Below are 5,240 nucleotides of genomic sequence, written 5' to 3'. Positions count from 1 at the left end.
ATAGGCACGTTCATACGACTTGGTTCAAGCGGGGATTTATATGTGGGCTGGCAGGAGCTGCCAACTTAGGTCTCTCGTTTTAGATGGGACGGTTATGTCAGAATCAGCCTGCCAGGACCCTGGAGTTCACGCCACCCCTATAGGCACGTTCATACGACTTGGTTCAAGCGGGGCTTTATATGTGGGCTGGCAGGAGCTGCCAACTTGGGTCTCTCGTTTTAGATGGGACGGTTATGTCAGAATCAGCCTGCCAGGACCCTGGAGGTCACGCCACCCCTATAGGCACGTTCACACGACTTGGTTCAAGCGGGGATTTATATGTGGGCTGGCAGGAGCTGCCAACTTGGGTCTCTCGTTTTAGATGGGACGGTTATGTCAGAATCAGCCTGCCAGGACCCTGGAATTCACGCCACCCCTATAGGCACGTTCATACGACTTGGTTCAAGCGGGGCTTTATATGTGGGCTGGCAGGAGCTGCCAACTTGGGTCTCTCGTTTTAGATGGGACGGTTATGTCAGAATCAGCCTGCCAGGACCCTGGAGGTCACGCCACCCCTATAGGCACGTTCATACGACTTGGTTAAAGCGGGGCTTTATATGTGGGCTGGCAGGAGCTGCCAACTTGGGTCTCTCGTTTTAGATGGGACGGTTATGTCAGAATCAGCCTGCCAGGACCCTGGAATTCACGCCACCCCTATAGGCACGTTCATACGACTTGGTTCAAGCGGGGCTTTATATGTGGGCTGGCAGGAGCTGCCAACTTGGGTCTCTCGTTTTAGATGGGACGGTTATGTCAGAATCAGCCTGCCAGGACCCTGGAGGTCACGCCACCCCTATAGGCACGTTCATACGACTTGGTTAAAGCGGGGCTTTATATGTGGGCTGAAGAAGAAGAAGAAGCCAATGCTTTCTCTCCATATTCGGTTTAACAGCGTTGAACCCCTGTAATTTTTTTTTCAATAGAAGCTATGAAATGAACTTGTAAAGACGAGGCAATAAAACTTATTTTAGCAAACCCTTTCTAACGTTCTCTCAAATGCGTAGTTAGTTTTGTCATTCGCTTTTATGTTAATTTTTATATTATTTTATCTCTTTCAATTTGACAATATTTTCGCTGGTTTACATTCCATCAACTGCGTATTTTAGTTTCTGCTTTCACACCTGACCGAGCCAGTGGTCGTATATTTAGAATAACTATGGTTTGACCAAGCCCCTGGAAAGATTATGTCTCTGGCCTCTTATGCTGTTTTCTTGTTGCCCATAGTGTTAACATTTCATGGTAGTTAATGTTGTTTTAGTTATCTGAGCATTCATGACTGATATAAGCACGTCTAAGTTTGGAGACGTTCTGTTTTTCCTGGATTTATTGCCTTTGAACTCGCTTCCATCGAGGTTTACCGGAGAGGCGAGAACTATAGGGTAATTTTTCTTGTCAATAAGTATACAGCTGGTAATATAGATGAATTCTATAGCATTAATGAGAGGGTGGTGGGCATCATAATTAAGCTCAATAAGCGGTATAAACTGAAGGTTGTACAGTACTACGCACGTACATGAGTCATGATAACCAGACAGTTGAAAGCTTCTAGAAAGATGTAGAATCGGCAATGCGGAAAGGAAAGACGCAGTATCCTGTATACTAATGGGCATTTCACTGCCAAGGCAGGGAAAAAGCAGGCAGGAGACCAGGCAGTGGATGACTAGAAAAAGCAGGCAGGAGACCAGGCAGTGGGTGACTATGACATTGGTTCTAGGAATAGCAGGGGGGAGTTACTAGTTGAGTTTGCAGAGCGCAATAACTTAAGAATTATGAATACCTTCTTCATCAAACGGAAGAACCGGAAATAGACATGGAAAAGTCCTAACGGGGAGATTAAAAATGAAATTGACTTCATAATGTGTTCCAACCCTACCAATATGCAGGATGTAGAAATAATCGAGAAAGTGCGATGCAGTGACCACTGGATGGTAAGGTCTCGAATTAGTCTAAATCTGAAAAGGGAACGAAAAAGTAGAGTCCGTCAACGAATTAGCTGTGAGGGGGAGGGCAGAAGAGTTCATGATCTCGCTACAGAACAGATATTCAGCTCTAACCGAGAATGACGGCACTACCCAAGAAGTAATGAACAATAATTTCAGAGATACCATTACTGAGTGCGCTGAAGAAGCTGCCTAAGGAAACGAAAGATTTGCTTAAGGAACGCCAAATATGAAAGCTTCAATCCAACAGACCAGATAGAATTGACAGATGTATCAAAGTTAATCAATAAGCATCAAATGGCCGATATATAAGAAAGTATAACAGCGAGAAAATTTAGCATGCTGTAAACAACGGGGGAAGCCTGAAAGCGATGAAGAAGAAATTAGGCATAGCAAAAATCAGATGTATTCGCTAAGGGACAAGGCGGGCAACGTCATCACGAATATGGACAAGATAGTCAAAGTAGCCGAGCAGTTCTATAGTGACCACTGCAGTAGCCAAAGAAGTCAGGACAATAATGGCATTGGCAGCAGGAAAAGCAGTCAGACGTGCCACCAGTGACGAAGGACGAAGTTAAGAAGGCATTAGAAACTATGAAAAGGGGCAGAGCGGAGAGGATCAGGTAACTATAGATTTGTTGAATGAAGGGGAGGATATCATGCTAAAAAAACTGGCCCTCCTGTATACACAGTGCCTGGTGTCATCGACGGTACCGGAATCTTGGAAGGATGCAAAAATTACCTTAATTCATAAGAAAGGGGACGCTAAGGATCCGAAATATTACCGACCAATCAGCTTACTGTCTGTTACGTATAAAGTATTTACTATTGTCATAGCTAATAGAATCGTGACAACCTTAGACTGCAATGAAGCAAAAGATCAAGCAGGTTTTCGGAAAGGGTACTCTACTATGCATCATATCCGTACCATCAACCAGGTGATAGAAAAGTGCTCGGAATATAACCAGCTTTTATACATATATAGCATTCATTGATTACGAAAAAGCTTTTGACTGAGTAGAAACCACGGCGGTCATGCAGGATGTAGACGAGCCCTATCTGAAAGTACTGGAATATATATATAGTTGCTGCACAGCAACCATAGCTCTTCATAAGGAAAGTAATAAAATTCCTATAAAGAATGGTGTTAGGCAAGGAGACACGATCTCCCCAGTAGTATTCATAGCTTGCTTAGATGAAGTATTCAGAAACTTGGATTGGGAGAAGTTAGTGATAAGGGTATATGGAGAAAACCTCAGTGATGTGCGGTTTGATGATGACATTGCCTTGCTAAGTTGCTCTGGGAATGAACTACAAAGAATTATTGATGACCTAAAAGGCGAATATGTCTACTTAGGACAGGTAGTAACCGCAGATCCAGATCATGATAGGGAAATAACATGGATATTAAGATTGGGATGGAGCGCATTTGGGAAGAACTCGCAGATTATGACTATCAACTTACCGGTATCAAGAGGAAGGTATACAAGAGTTGCACCTTATCTGTACTCACCTATGAGGCTGAAATTTGGAGGCTAACGAAGAGGGTTCTACTTAAGTTGAGGACAACGCAAATGGCTATGAAACGAAAAATGGTAGGGGTAACGTTAAGAGATAGGAAGCGTGCAGAGTGGATCAGAGAAATAACTCATGTTACCGACATTCTAGTAGAAATTAAGAAGAAGAAATGGGCCTGGGCAGGACATGTAGTGCGAAGTGAGGAAAACAGATGGTCGCTTAGGGTAACAAACTGGATTCCAAGAGAAGGAAAGCGCAGCAGGAGGCGGAAGAAAGTTAGGTGGGCGGATGAGGCTAAGAAGTTCGCAGGGGTCAAGTGAGTGCAAGTAGCAAAGAACCAGGTTAATTGGATAGATATGGGAGAGGCCTTTGCTCTTCACTGGGCATAGTTCGGCTGATGATGATGATGCTGATACGTGAGGACATTACTTTGTGGCTTTACATGGCAAGGCTGGAAAGGGAAGGTGACGGGCTTTTGTTCCCGTCCCATGAAGATTGGGCAACGTCATTCAACTACCTCTTGGCCCCACCGCACCCCTCCGAACAAAACAAACCATGGCAATGCGACCAAAGCGTACCTCCTTTCTTTTCCGTCCAAGTTTCCGCTTCAGAGCCACGAAAAGCTGTTCGTAAGTATTGTGAATGCGTTGTGGTGCGTAAGACTTACTAACGTGTGTTTGTAATGTGTACTCATGTTAAATTCATTTTAAAATTACACAATTAAAAATAAATAAATTCGTAGAATGAAAAAGCGCTGTATAAGGCCCTATCGCGTCTACTCCTAAGACGATGGTTAAGAGGCTGGTTTTAGCATTTCCCTTCCTCTCCTTTAGCGGTAATTCACTGCTGACCTCCATTCTTACCGCGAATAAATTTCGCCTGCATCTTTCGAAATCAACGCGCGAACATTCTACTACAAAGACATGCTTTAATACGCGCAGAATATTGCTCTTCGAAGGCAGTGCTAGTGTTGGCAACAAGATCGGCATGTTCAATGGCAGTAGAGCATGACGGTGAAGCAAAACTACCAATGTTTATTGCCTGTGCACAGGATGTGCCCGACTACTTTGCCACACTGGCTGGCGTGCGTCTTACAAATTTAGCGGTTACCGGCAAAATGTCATCCCCAGAAATCTAATGTTCGTTGAAGTGAGCCTGCAACCGAAACGAGGAGATCCCAACCTCCACTTTCAACCTCCAGGGCATCTACACGCCACTTTGTCACCTCTCTCCATCGCACTCATAAGCTCCTTAGTTCATAGAGAGCTAGGGAGCCTATGCTCACACATCGCCACCTTCATTCCCCTGCCTCACACTACCTCAGCTCACATCCACCTTTCCCAAGCACAATGAACCGCCAACCCACTCTCCACAACGTCTATACGTCGAATAGAAAGCCAAGACAGCAACGGAATGAAAAAGTTATGGCGAAATCAAATTCGAACACGCAGCTGGAAACCAGGCTCTCTCTACAAGCGTCACACTAAAGCCGCCTTTCCATCCCCTGAGCTAGAAGACTGTCTCTCCACCCACCCAGACCCACTCACCATAACCTCGACAAACACGGCCACCTTCACATCCAGAAAATTATTTCGCCTCTGTGATGGCTCGTCCTAAAGCAAAACAATTCGTCAGAGTAAAAACATCAAAGCAACCATGGGTGGTAAATCCAACTACCGTTAACAAAACTTTCGCCTCAGTATTTTTTTGAATAATAATAAAAACTACAACAGTACATCAAGA

This window comes from Amblyomma maculatum, chromosome 4 (genome assembly GCF_055883805.1).
Source record: "Amblyomma maculatum isolate TAMU_Amacu chromosome 4, ASM5588380v1, whole genome shotgun sequence".
Lineage (NCBI taxonomy): Eukaryota > Metazoa > Arthropoda > Arachnida > Ixodida > Ixodidae > Amblyomma > Amblyomma maculatum.
This window is presented reverse-complemented; position numbering follows the sequence as displayed.